Genomic DNA, 15,049 nt, shown 5'->3' with positions numbered 1-15,049 from the left:
TAGTCATGTCTCATTAATGAGTTCCTTTAAAGAGACTTAATGGTATTCTGCATAAATTGCTCAGCTATGACATTATATCTATAGAAAGAGAGAAATGAAAAAGCCCAATAAAAAGCATCACTACCTGAACATGGGTTAAAAAAGTCACTTAAATGTAATTTTACAGCCTTCTCCTCTACCTGATATATATTTCTATTCATAAAACAATTATACTTTATTAGAAAGTGGTGACTATACTTTATTTGCCTTGTCCTTTTTATAGTGGTGGGTTGACTGCCCATTGGTCTTGTGTACGTCCTAGCAGTCCAAGGCTGTCTTTTTATTGAAGAAGAATCAGGCTGTAAATATAGCAATAATACTAAGTTAAAATATTTAAAACATGCAGTGTTTGTATATTGTATCTATCTATTCACTTGACAGTCACAGCAGATTTGGGCTTGCCCCTTTACTTCACAACTTTGCTGTTATAGTATGTTCACACGCACCAGATTTCATGCAGACATTTCTAAGACAGGTAGATCTAAAGTGATTGGTAGAAATTCATGCATATGTTACAGCAACAATTCCATTCACCTAATGAATGCAAAATAAATCTGACATGTCCGAATCCATGCTTCCTTCCAAGCATACAGTATATGAATATGCATACCCAGGCATAAAAAGAATGTACCGTATATACTCGAGTATAAGCCGAGTTTTTCAGCATGATTTTTCGTGCTGAAAACGCCCCCCCTCGGCTTGTCCCTGAGTGAACTCTCCGCCTGTCAATCCCTTCATCAGTGGTCTTCAACCTGCGGACCTCCAGATGTTGCAAAACTACAACTTCCAGCGCCCGGCCCCGGACTAGTGACGTTGCCTTGACGACGACGCACAGAGACGTTGCGCATGAACGTCCCTGTGCGTCGTCGTCAAGGCAACGTCACTAGTCCGGGGCCGGGCGTGGAGAAGAGGCCCCGCCGGTGAAAATGGAAAGCCCGAAACGACTAATCCTACCCACCGGACGGTCCCTGCAGCATAGATGGCACGGACCAGCTCACCCTAACTTCCCGCCGAGGGGAGGTGAGTACAAAACAAAAGGGGGGGGGGCTGGATGATGACGAAGGCCACAGTGGTCTTCAACCTGCAGACCTCCAGAGGCTTCAAAACTACAACATCCAGCATGCTGGGAGCTGTAGTTTTGCAACATTTGGAGGTCCGCAGGTTGAAGACCACTGATGAAGGGATTGACAGGTGGTGATGATGAAGAGGGGGGGGATGATGACAGGGGTCTGGATGATGACATGGGGGGATGATGTATTTCCCACCCTAGGCTTATAGTCGAGTCAATAACTTTTCCTGGGTTTTTGGGGTAAAATTAGGGGCCTCGGCTTATATTCAGGTCGGCTTATACTCGAATATATACGGTACCTTATTTTCTTACTGCTGGGGTTGCATATTCATATATATGAGTGATTTCTATGGTACAGGTTTCACCCCAGTTCAGTCCCTAATATTGAGCGGTGTCCATCTTTGTAAACTATTCTTTTACATATAGGATCATGGTTTGTGATATTATCAAAAATCCCCCATATTAAGATGTATATACCTGGAATATAAACGACCACATGTATACAAGCCTCCTGTGATTAATTGTAATAACACTATGGGCCTCATTAAGTAAGAGTGGAGTCTAGTTTTTTTTATTTTTAATTTTTTTACTGACAGGTAGTTTTCCGTGGTATTTACTAATAAGATGCTATGTTTTGCTTTTTTTTTTTTTATACCTGTTGGTTTTATTTCAGAGCTCAAATCCGCCACATTTTATGTGGGAACATTAAAAATTTGTTGTAATTTTTTTAAACTGTAGGGGACACTTTTCTGGGTTTTTCGAGTAAAACAGAGGGTTGTTCGGTATTTTTTTTGTCGCAAAACCTGGAGCACGCAACGTGCAACACAATTTGGGTGCACAAACCCAATAAAAAAAAGCCAGAGTACCTTTAGTAAATGAGGCTCCATGTGTCAGCTGTGTGATATAAGCATAATAAAAAAGACTACAAACCTGTTGGAAGCATTTCTTATCTTAATGCTGGCTATCGATAAAGACAATAACAATATTCTTTTTGGCTTCAAGCCCTTTTCTTATGCTTGGCAGCAAAAACTACAGGCAAATGGTATTAACCCAGTCACTGCCAGGATTTTCATGTTAAGGTTGAATACATTTCCCCTGTGTTCCGGGAATGTATTTCATAATGACATATTGGCTTTATCTTTACTTTTGGCACTTGTTGATGTTCTTGTGTATAGTCCAAATGTTACACTTTATAAAAAAATATATTTTAACAAATTTTTGTGGTGTAAATGAGCTTTTAGTATTATAAGTAGAAATATGTTATAAAGTGCAGTACATGATTTGTTTGGCATTAATAGGGCATTTGTTTGTGGTATTGTATCAGATATAATTTGGCATAGTGATTTAATGGGGTCTTACTTTTCTATTATAAAGAGTCCTTTTCATTCTTTAGTCGGGTCATTTGAGGACTAAATATTAGACTTCCCTGCTATGTAAATTAGAGATATAAGTATACAGTGGTCCCTCAACATACGATGGTAATTCGTTCCAAATGACCCATCGTTTGTCGAATCCAACGTATGTTGAGGGATCCGTGCAATGTAAAGTATAGGCATCTGTACTCACCTGTCCCCGTCGCTCCGGACCAGGTCCTCACCGCTCCCGCTGCTATCCCAGGGGCTCCCGATGCTGTCCCGCTGCTCTGGTGTCTTCTTCGCGATCCTCCGGTGTCTTGCGCATCTTCTGCAGGGTCCGGGCCTTGCTTTCCGGTGATGTTATTACGCTGCTGCGCAGGCGCGGCGTGCGTAGTGACATAATAACAACGCCAGAAAGCGAGGCCCGGACCCTGGAGAAGATGCGCAAGACACCGGAGGATCGCAAAGTGGACCCGGAGCAGCGGGGATAGGTAAGTGAACCTGCTGGAGCACATTACACTGCTATCCGACAGCAGCTTAAGCATTTTGCGCTGTCGGATAGCAGTTAATGCGATGGCCCCGACATATAAAAGCATTGTATGGCGATGCTGACATCGACATACGATGGCCTCTGAGAGGCCATCGTATGTCAATTTTATCATATGTCGGGGCCATCGTAGGTCGGGGGGTTACTGTACAATGTAAAGGTATAATAAATTAGAGATAGCTATGCAATGTGAAGGTATAATAATGGCAGCAGTGTCTAGAGGACTTTGCTACCACTTAGAAATCTAGATAATTTGATCCAATAAAATTCTAGAGTCATTTCAGTATACCACATAAGTAAGTACACCATTACATTTTTATAAATATTTTCTTCTATCTTTTTAAATGACAACACTGAATAAATTTAACTTTTCTACAATGTAAAGTAGTGAGTGCACAGCCTCTATAACAGTATTTAATATTGTGTCTCCTTAAAATAACTCAACACACAGCCATTAATGTCTAAACCTTGGCAAGCTTGGCTAAACCTTGGCAAGCTATCTAGGAGTACAACCTGAGCTCTTTAGCAGGCAAAGATTGGGAGTAGACTACCAGCTTATATGGAGCCAGAACAGGTGCTCCAATCAAGGTCAGCTGACCAGTCCAGACTGCCAGGCATAACCCAGCAACAAAAAACAATAAAGAACCTGTCAGAACCTTTTAACCCTATAGGTTCTGACAGTACCCCTCCTTTTAGGAGGGGCCACCGGACCCTTCACAAGCATAGAGTAAAGAGGTCTTGACTTGGAAACAGATAGACCATTAATGTACTCATCTGTATCCTCATCCTCCAAATCACACCACTCATTGGTGTCCTCACAGTCATCCTCCAGAATCTCACTACTTCCCTCTGACTGCAAGTCAACAGGAGTACTCTCCACACTCTTATTGCCCATGGTGTCACAAGACACCGGTTCAGCCAGAGACTGATGCAAAACAGGCTTTACAATACTCTTAGGTGTTTGTACACTAGATGGAACAATGCCCCCCAGAAGAACTCTGCCAGGTGTAGCTCTCTGAGAGGCATGACATACCTGTGCGCCCAAGTGGCCTCCACGATTGCCATTTGGATGTGGAATCTTGACACAGGAGACAATGAAGTGTGTATTCTACCCACAGAAAAACACAGGGCATTTAGTTGACGAAATCTTCTGCACTCCTCTGGGGTAGGAATTGACCCTATTTGCATGGGCTCCACCTCAGGCACAGGTCGGTTATTATAGACAGGTAAAGAGTCAAGGAAAAGAGGAGAATTGGAGGAAGATGAACACTCACGTTTGCACTCACGTGAGATCTATCTGAACAGACAGCTAACGTCATGGCATGGTCAAGGGTGTCAGGAGAGGGGTAAGTCACCAACATGTCTTTTAAGGTGTCAGATAATCCCAATCTAAACTGACAAATCAAGGCTGGAGTATTCCAGTTGGAGGCCATGCACCACTTTATAAAATCTGCACAGTACTCCTCTACAGGTCTGAGACCTTGCTTTGACTCTCAGCATATGCAGCACGGTCCAGTTCAGCGTAAAAGAGACCCAATCCCGCAAATAAGGGGTCCACTGAGGACAACTCCGGAGCATCGGGACCAAGGGAAAATACCCATTCCTGGGGACCCCCTTGCAAAAGAGACATAATAATACCCACTCTTTGGGCCTCAGTACCAGATGTGTAAGGCCTTAACCTGAAGTACAATTTGCAGCTCTCACAAAAGGTTTTGAACATCTTGCGGTTACCAGAAAATTAGTCAGGAAGACTAAGGCTAAGTTCACACTGCGGAATCTCTGGGCAGAAAATTTCATCCCCCCGAGATTCCGAGTGTGGCCAGTGTCGACTGAATCAGTCGGCAATCAGTTGGCGCTAGGACCGTGCGGACATTGCAGTCTCTAATAGACTGCAATGTGTTCCACGATAACTTCCGCCTGAAGAATGAGCAATGCCATTCTTCAGGCGCAAATTTTCAAGCGGATTTTCCGTTCACAAATTCCGCTTCAAAAATTCTGAAGTGTGAAAACCCATTCACTATACAATACATTTTAGTTTGCAGAATTTGTGCCTGCAATTTTAAAGCGGAATTGAAGGCGGAAATTCCGTAGTGTTAACCAAGCCTAACTTGTGGCTCCACAGGAGCTGAAGCAGGAACAAGGCAAATGCAGTACAAGGGCCTGCTAAAATGTCACATCTGGGCAGGGAAGGAGTGCACACTATTCTTGCCCACTCCCCTATCCCTGCCTACTTATGTACCCACCCTAGGAAACGGGTCTGTAACAGTCCCTCCCTAAACAAGTGTAATAATAAAATACAATAATACAGACACAGGTCAAGGTACCGTAGGGAGCAGACAGACTAACAGAAGCAAAACTAGCACACTCACACAATAAGTCCACTATCCACATCAAAAACCAGGAGTTATCAAAGTACAAAATCGCTAATACCAGAGAGGAGTCAGAGAGCGGAGCCAAAGGGTCAAAATGCCAGATATTACAAATACAGTAGAAAGCTAGCTAGGAGTACAAACTGAGCTCTTTAGCAGGCAAAGACTGGGAGTAGACTGCCAGCTTATATGGAGGCAGAGCAGGTGCTCCAATCAAGGTCAGCTGACCAGTCCAGATAGCCGGGCATAACCCAGCAACAAAAAACAACAAAGAACATGTCAGAACCTTTTAACCCTATAGGTTATGACAACACCCCTAAGTGGAAATGTTCAAAATGGTCACAACGTGCCTTAAAGTGCCTTAGAGCTTCACAGGTTGCTGTTGTAGTCCCTATCCATGCCTCCATGCTTAAATCATGAAGCTTAGAGACCATGCGCTCCCCCACCTTCTATTTAAGGATACCTTACAGATGCTCCATAGGGTTTAGGTTTGGAGACATGCTTGGCCAGTCCATCACCTTTACCCTCAGCATCTGTAGCAAGGCAGTGGTCATCTTGTAGGTGTGTTTAGGGTGGTTTTTATGTTGGAATATTGCCCTGTGGCCCTCCGAAGGTAGGGGATCGTGCTCTGCTTCAGTATGTTACAGTACATGTTGGCATTCATGGTTCCCTCAATGAACTGTGGCTTCCAATTGCCAGCAGAGCTCATGCATTTCCAGACCATGACAATCCCACCTCCATGCTTCACTGTTGGCTAGATGCACTTGTACTCCTCACCTAGTTGCCCCCACAGACACTTGACACCATCTGAACCAAAAAAGTTTATCTTGGTCTCATTAAACCACAGGACATGGTTCCGGTAAAACATGTGCTTAGTCTGCTAGTCTTCAGCAAACTATTTGCGAGCTTTCTCGTGCATCATATTTAGAAAAGGCTTCTTCTCGGATGAAAGCCATGCATTTGATGCTGTGTGCAGCATATCGTCTGAGAATTTACAGGCAGACCCCCCAATCTTCATATAGCCTAGGCCATCTTTATGAAAAGCAACAATGCTGTTTTTTAGATTCTCAGAGAATTCCTTGCCATGAGGTGCCAAATTGAACTTCCAGTGTCCAGTATTAGAGTGTGAGAGTGATAACACCAAATTTAAGACCCCTGCTCCCTATTTACACTTGATACCTTGTAGCACTAACAAGTCACAATGGGGCTTATCTAATCATTGGCTGCAGTGATATTTTGCTTTGGACGGTGATAGGCCAGGCAGCAGTGCCATGTAACAGGCTTGGCCTTCATCCCGGTGCTCAGGTTTGTAACATCACACTGCTGCTCAGCCTATGACCAAGTCACAACATCGCTGCAGCTTGTGATTAGCTGAGCCACAGTGTGACATGTCATGCCGCAAAAGCAGGAAGAAGACCAGCTCAAAAGGATAGAAGACCAATATCAGCAGCACGGGGGAAGCTGCAGGAGGTAAGTTATTATTTTAATGGTCGCAGCCCAGGCATATAGGATATATATAAAAAATTGCTGCTAATACCCCTTTAAGCTAGCTAAAATGGATGATTTTGGTCAACCGTCATTTTTTGTTATTCAGGAACAATAGTTTTTGATGATAGATTATTAACAAAAATGTGATGACTTGGAGGTGTGTAAACTCCATATGTAATGCGCCTTGAACATCTTCTAGGCAACATCAAGGTTCACCTGTGAGGCCAGCAACTATATCAGCCAAGTTAGGTGGGGCTTATAGTCTGCCTCCCTCCTCCCATTGTATGTGTGCCCAGCCACACTGGAGGTAACCTTGGAGGAGGCAGTGAGTCGGCCTAATGCTGCCGTAATTGCCCACTGGCCCCTGGTTTTGCTTATCACACACAGGTAGGTTAGTGTTAGGTCCCGTGCCACTTGAGAAACCTTGGCGTTGGTGTGCGGGCTCAGGTATGTCCTTCATACGAGGATATACTGGCTAATGTCTCAATTTTAACATCAGTGTTGAGGGTTAGCCAATGTCAGTGTTTACATCTACCATAGCAGTGTACCTAAATTCCTGTATTACAAAAATGTGATCCATCAGGTCAAATTTCTTCATCAGGGTTTGCTGAAATACAATTTTATGTTACAGCTCATGGACTTATCTGCATAAATAATAACTTGTGGTTCATATATTAGCTGTTATCACACAGCTTTTTTACAGTTCTAATTAAGGGTACCTATTCTAGATTGCTAGAATAAAGCGTCACGAGTCTCCCGTTCAGGGTTCACATTATGCTGACAATCATAATACACTGCTCTACTATAGAAATCCAGTGTATTATACTAGAAATCTACTGATCGTTTTAATTTTCCCTTGTAGGATTAGTAATCAGTTAAAAAGGGAAAAATAAAATGTAAATTGACTCAAGTGTAATTTAAAAAATCCCATCACCAGCCCCCCCAAATAAGTACAAAATGGAAAATGCATTTTCACTTTACATTCCCTGTGTTTAGATAAAACATTTTATAAAAATACACATATTAGGTACCTCTACTTCCACAATGACCGAAAAAATTAAATTATTTTATTATTTATTCCACATGTTGAACACTGTAAAAAATACAATGTCATGATTGTTGTATTTTATTAATCCTCCGTCCATAAAATAGGAGAGACAATGATTAAAAAATAATATGTTATTCAAAATGCTACCTATAAAAACTACAATTTTTCCCCCCAAAAAAGGAGAGGGAGCATAGTGCCATAAGGTGATAAATAAAGTAGGTTATGAGTCTTGTAAATTGGCAACACAATTTTTTTTTTTCTATTATGTCAAAATAGTAAAATGGATTAATGTTACCCAGAACTGGAATACAAATGCAACACTGTTTTTTACTGGAATTACCTCTTTTAATTTCTTTTTTTTTTCTGCAAAGAAATATTCACTCTTAGTTGTTTAATTTTGCTACTAAACCCGTGTATAGAAAAGGCATTAAGTTATTATTAAACCCTGGCCTTGTGCTGCTGTTAAGCACATCCTAATGGCTTCATACCTCAAATATCCCAAAGTGGATGTTCTTTACGCATTTTTCCGATCCCAACATTATACTTTTTAAATGATGGCAAGCAATTCAAGAAAATAACTGTTCGTAAAGCCAGTTCCTGACTGTTGTGCTGCAAACAAGTTGTTACATTCCATTTCCTTAAAGCACAAATTCAGCTTAGCGTGTTTGGGAAAAAACTGATAATATCCCCTGCAGTTTGGTTTTACTCCTTGAAGGGTGCCCAGCTTATATGGAAACAAAGTACACATGGAACCATTTACAGCTGATGAAAATTGTAAGCTCAGAGTGCTGACAGTGTGTCCAAATTGCATGGCCGTGTTTTTCCAAATACTATCTAAAGCCGCAACAACTGGCCTCTCTTTGTGAGCACCTACAAGTCTTGGTGGTGAGGCTTTGCCTTACAGTAATTGTTTTGTTTGGGATGCCAAATCCCAAGCAGAAAGTCATTTCAAACATAAACACATGATCTAGTGGCTGATGTATGTTGCCACTGAGAGTCATTTTTACCTAGCGGCAATAACCTTCACATTGTGTTGGAAGACTCTGTGCTGACAAATGGCATGGCTCGCTAGCAAGTTATGGAAGCATTGCTAGATGATATCGCCTTGATTTCATAAACAGGGACAGAATGAATTCTCCATAGATTCATAGTTTATAAGAAAACCATTTTAAGATTAAACAGCACATGTCATTTATTAAAATAAGGGTTGGGGTAACATAGTTTTATGTTGTTGTTTTTTGTTTTTGATAATTCAGTAAAGTTTGCGAAGCAGGAACTATAGGGGATTTTTAGGACTTTTTCATTGATGTCTACCCTTAGGAAATGGCATCAATATCTGATTGGTGGGGAGTTGATGCCTGGCAACCAGATGTCTGCCAGAGCCACAGCACCTGTATATTAATTGAACAATACTGGAAGCAGACAATAATGGGTGCTATGCAGGGGCGTAGCCAGAAACCATGGGGCCCCTGTGCGAAAAATTGCCCTGGGCCCCCCTACCACCTGACGACCCTCTTCCCCAATCCCGGACAACCCCTTACTCGGCTGCACAAAGATATCAGTGACTGCAGCACTGATGGGACACATATAGTTGTGTATTCTCCTGACTGTGTCCCATCAGTGCTGTAGTCACTGGTATCTTTGTCCCTTTGGCCCTGCCTGTTAGTCACTTATATAGTTGTGTATTCTCCTGACTAAGTGACTAACAGGCAGGGCCAGACAGACAAAACAGGCATTGAAGAATAATACGCCCATTTTTCTGGTGGGGGTCCAACTGCTGGGACCCCCGCCAATCACCAATCAGCTGTTGTAAAGCTATAACTCCCATCATGTCTAGAGAGCCTCAGGCATTATAGGAGTTGTAGTTTTTCAACAGCTGGAAAGCCATAGATTAGGGTACAGCGTCACCCATCATCCCTGCAGAACTTACAACTGACTCCAGCTCTGATGGGACAGTCAGGATAAAACACAATGATATCACTGACCTGAGTGACGTCTTCTCGGTTGTCTTTTCTTTCCTTCTCCATCTGGTCCAGACGTCAGGACATCTTCCAGCTCCATCTTCTCTGCAGAGTCTGACACCCGGACATCATAGGTTCTCACTTTGTCAGTAGATCCTCATCCTCTGTATGAAGACAATAATCATTATTATTCTGCTAAATACTGTACCCCCTGAATATAATCCTGCCACACACTGTATCCCCTGAATATAATCCTGCCACACACTGTGCCCCTGAATATAATACTGCCACACACTGTACCCCTGAATATAATCCTGCCACACACTGTACCTCTGAATATAATCCTGCCACACACTGCACCCCTGAATATAATACTGCCACACACTGCACCCCTGAATATAATCCTGCCACACACTGTACCCCTGAATATAATCCTGCCACACACTGCACCCCTGAATATAATCCTGCCACACACTGTACCCCTGAATATAATACTGCCACACACTGTGCCCCTAAATACTGCCACACACTGCACCCCTGAATATAATCCTGCCACACACTGTACCCCTGAATATAATACTGCCACACACTGTGCCCCTGAATATAATACTGCCACACACTGTACCCCTGAATATAATCCTGCCACACACTGTGCCCCTGAACATAATCCTGCCACACACTGTGCCCCTGAATATAATCCTGCCACGCACTGTACCCCTGAATATAATCCTACCACACACTGCACCCCTGAATATAATCCTGCCACACACTGTACCCCTGAATATAATACTGCCCCACATCGTGCCCCTGAATATAATACTGCCACACACTGTGCCCCTGAATATAATACTGCCATACACTGTGCCCCTGAATATAATACTGCCACACACTGTACCCCTGAATATAATCCTGCCACACACTTCACCCCTGAATATAATCCTGCCCCACACTGTACCCCTGAATATAATCCTGCCACACCCTGTGCCCCTGAATATAAATAATTCTGCCCCACACTGTGCCCCTGAATATAATCCGGCCACACACTGTACCCCTGAATATAATACTGCCCCACATTGTGCCCCTGAATATAATACTGCCACACACTGTGCCCCTGAATATAATACTGCCACACACTGTGCCCCTGAATATAATACTGCCACACACTGTGCCCCTGAATATAATCCTGTCACACACTGTGCCCCTGAATATAATCCTGCCACGCACTGTACCCCTGAATATAATCCTGCCACACACTGTACCCCTGAATATAATCCTGCCACACACCGTACCCCTGAATATAATATTGCCACACACCGTACCCCTGAATATAATACTGCCACACACTGTACCCCTGAATATAATCCTGCCACACACTGTACCCCTGAATATAATCCTGCCACACACTGTACCCCTGAATATAATCCTGCCACACACTGTACCCCTGAATATAATACTGCCCCACATTGTGCCCCTGAATATAATACTGCCACACACTGTGCCCCTGAATATAATACTGCCACACACTGTACCCCTGAGTATAATACTGCCACACACTGTGCCCCTGAATATAAACCCTCAAAAATAACCATGCTATACACTGTGCCCTCCCACACATCATACATACATACATATATCTTGCTTACACACATCTATCTTTAATACACACACATCATTCATACACACATCATACATACCGTACATAAACGCATCATTCATACACATGCCACCTCCAGACCCCCCCCCAACACATGCATACATACATACATACACACACATCTTACATACACATACATCATACATACACCCGCTGCCTGCAGATCCCTCTGCATAATTCATCTCCACACATCATACATACATCCTTCTAGCTTACACACATCTCCACACATCATACATATACATCTTGCTTACACACATCTATAATTTATACACACACATTATTCATACATACAGTACATACACATACATCATTTATACACACGCTGCCTCTGGACCCCCCCACACATACATAATACATACACATAAATAAACACATCATACATACACCCGCCGCCTCCAGATCCACCCAACATAGTACATGTCCACACATCATACATATACATCTTGCTTACACACATCTATCATTTATACACACACATCATACATACAATACACATACATCATTCATACACACGCCGCCTCTGGACCCCCCACACATGCATAAAACATACACATCATACATATACATACACCCGCCGCCTGCAGATGCCCCAACAAAATACATGTCCACACATCATACATATATCCTTCTAGCTTACACACAACATTTATCATTCATACAACATAAATACAGTATATACACACACATCATTCATACACACGCTGCCTCCAGACCCCAAATCCCCCCTCCCTCCTCTGTACCCCAAATCTCATATCATCCCTCGCCTCCCCCCCCTCCTCTGGACCCCATATCTCATATCATCCCCCCCTCCTCTGGACCCCATATCTCATATCATCCCTCCCCCCCCTCCTCTGGACCCCATATCTCATATCACCCCCCCCCTCCTCTGGACCCCATATCTCATATCACCCCCTCCCCTCCTCTGGACCTCATATCTCATATCACCCCCCCTCCTCTGGACCCCATATCTCATATCATCCCCCCCTCCTCTCGACCCCATATCTCATATCATCCCCCCCTCCCTCCTCTGGACCCCATATCTCATATCATTCCCCCCCCCTCCCTCCTCTGGACCCCATATCTCATATCACCCCCCCCCCCTCCTCTGGACCCCATATCTCATATCACCCCCCCAGTAGTCAGGTAGTCTCCTCAAATTTTTATATTAGGACGCCCCCCCCTCCCTCCCCTCCAGTAGACCATTGTTTCCCAACCAGGGTGCCTCCAGCTGTTGCAAAACTACAACTCCCAGCATGCCTGGACAGCCAACGGCTGTCCGGGCATGCTGGGAGTTGTAGTTTTGCAACAGCTGGAGGCACCCTGGTTGGAAAACACTGCAGTAGACAGTCCCCTTCACTTACCTGGTGGCTGCATCCAGCAGTGCACCACATTTCATCGACCATGCTGCTGCTGTAGGAGCCGGAGGCAAAAGACACCGCCTCTGGTCATTCATTGCTCCTCGATGTCCCGGGTCCATTCGCATCGGAGTTGACATAACTTACGCAGCTCCACCAGATGACGAGCGGTGCAATACAGAAACGGCGGCCGCGTAATGACGTAGAGCTTAGTGACGCCCCCTTGCTGTGATTTTGGGAACTTCATTACGCAGCCACCGTATCTGTATGGCCGCGCACCGCTCGTAAGCTGGGGGAGGAGCCTCTGCGCAGCAGTGAAAGGTATTTCATGCTCTGTCTGATGCAATCAATCTGGGGACGCCAGGTCGGCACAATGAATGAAAGCCGGAGGCAGAGCGGCTTGCAGCGGTGGGCCCGGGACCTGTTGCTGTAGCATAGCAAAGCATAGTATAGTGAAGTGGCAGGGGGGCCGCGCAGGCCCCCCGGGCTACGGGCCCAGTCGCGATTTCATCCCTTGCGACCACTATAGCTACGCCACTGGTGCTATGGCTCTGGCAACAAGCAGATCAGCGGGATTAGTAGGAGTGTCCAATGTCAGTATCCCAACAAACATGTACTGATGGTCCAGCCTAAGACTATGTTTCCACTTAGTTTTTTTTCTGGCAGTTTTTGGAAAACTGCCACTGCAGTATTTGAGCCAAAGACAGAAGTTTATTCAAAAGGAATAGGACATATAAAGGAAGGGCTAACACTTCTCTTCCCTTATGGATCCACTTCTGACCTTAGCTCAAAAACTGCAGTGGCAGATATCCAAAAACTGCCAGAAAAAATACAAGTGGAAACTCAGTAAAAAAATAAAAAAAAACCTCAAGGAGCCCTTTAAATATTTTATCTTATCTACAAGCCGCAAAGATATTACAAATAAAATCCATGTGGAAATTGATCCACATCCACAATCTGCAAATCCACAAGTGTAGATTGTTAAACGCATTGTCAGTGTGTTTCCAATCCACAAAAAATGTTTCCCCATTTTATACAAAATTTTTTTTTTACTTTATTCCTTTCACAAGAGGTCCTTTGAGCATTTACATAAAACACTGTGCTATGTTATGCCTGACTATGACCATTCTGCAGGCTTTGTTGGGTCACTGAGTACTATGACAACCCAGCGTCACCCTGTTATCTTCCTCTGTATACCTATATATATTCTGTGATTGCTATTGATCATGGCATCTTGGAGTTAAATAGCTAGGATCATAGCAGCAAGATCCCATCTGTATATTAAACCTGACTCCCACTTGGGGTGGCACTGACACAGCTTCTAAGCCCACAAAATGCTTCATAAATTTACTATTCCGGGCCTGTGGAAACGCCCAGAGGGCGTGAAATGGTGCCGTCGCTCCGGACAGGGCTCCTTACCACCTACTGCCCTGCCGTTACATCTGTCCACGTGTAGCCACCCCTGCACTTTTCAATAAAAGAGCACAGCATTGGAACTTGGTGAGTGATCCGCGTCTTTCTTTCTATTTTCTACATATGAATAGACTAATTTTACATTGAGTTTAAGACGATTTTGTGTACTATTAACCCTAACAACTAACACAGAATCCTTGAAGGTTTTTTTTAAAATTATTATTCCAGCATTAAAGGGGTATTCCTAACTGATAGATATGTATTCTTGTAGAACTACGTACAAATAAATATTTTTGCAAACACATTTACCGTATTTACCTAAGTTAGATACTTTTCCAGATATTGGTATTTTTCTTCTATAATTGTTGTCTGCTTGTTTCCTAGGTTACCGGCCACCGCTCTGCACTTGATGCAACAGTCTGGCTGGTGACATCACTGCTGAGAGTAGGAGAATGCCAGCTGGCCTGGATCTCAGGAGCGTGCATGAGGCAGAATGTTAGACATCTTTACTCATTTATTGAAAAGGAAAACATAAAATCTTGCAGTGAAATAAGTATTCAGACCCTTTACTCAGTACTTAGTTGAAATTGCAACCTCCAGTCTTTTTGTGGATGATGCCACAAGGTTTACACACCTAGATTTGGGGATTTTCTGCTATTCTTCTCTGCAGATCCTCTCAAGCTCTGTCGGGTTGGATGGGGACCATTGGTAGAAGCCATTTTCAGGTCTGCCCAGAGATGTTCCATTG

General features: G+C 43.6%; 1 long non-coding RNA gene across 1 annotated transcript; it reads right to left on the bottom strand.

Annotated features, from left to right (window-relative positions):
- Positions 1-227: 227 nt before the first annotated feature.
- On the bottom strand, positions 228-14,638 carry LOC130360734 (uncharacterized). Its single transcript, XR_008890777.1, has 3 exons — positions 14,620-14,638; positions 9,901-10,040; positions 228-338 (listed from the first exon to the last, which is right to left on the bottom strand). It is a non-coding gene; the product is annotated as an uncharacterized LOC130360734 (long non-coding RNA).
- Between the last annotated feature and the right edge of the window lie 411 nt (positions 14,639-15,049).

Source organism: Hyla sarda, chromosome 3, assembly GCF_029499605.1.
Source record: "Hyla sarda isolate aHylSar1 chromosome 3, aHylSar1.hap1, whole genome shotgun sequence".
Lineage (NCBI taxonomy): Eukaryota > Metazoa > Chordata > Amphibia > Anura > Hylidae > Hyla > Hyla sarda.
Note: the sequence above shows the minus strand (reverse complement) of the source record. Positions and strands in the feature narration are given on the sequence as shown.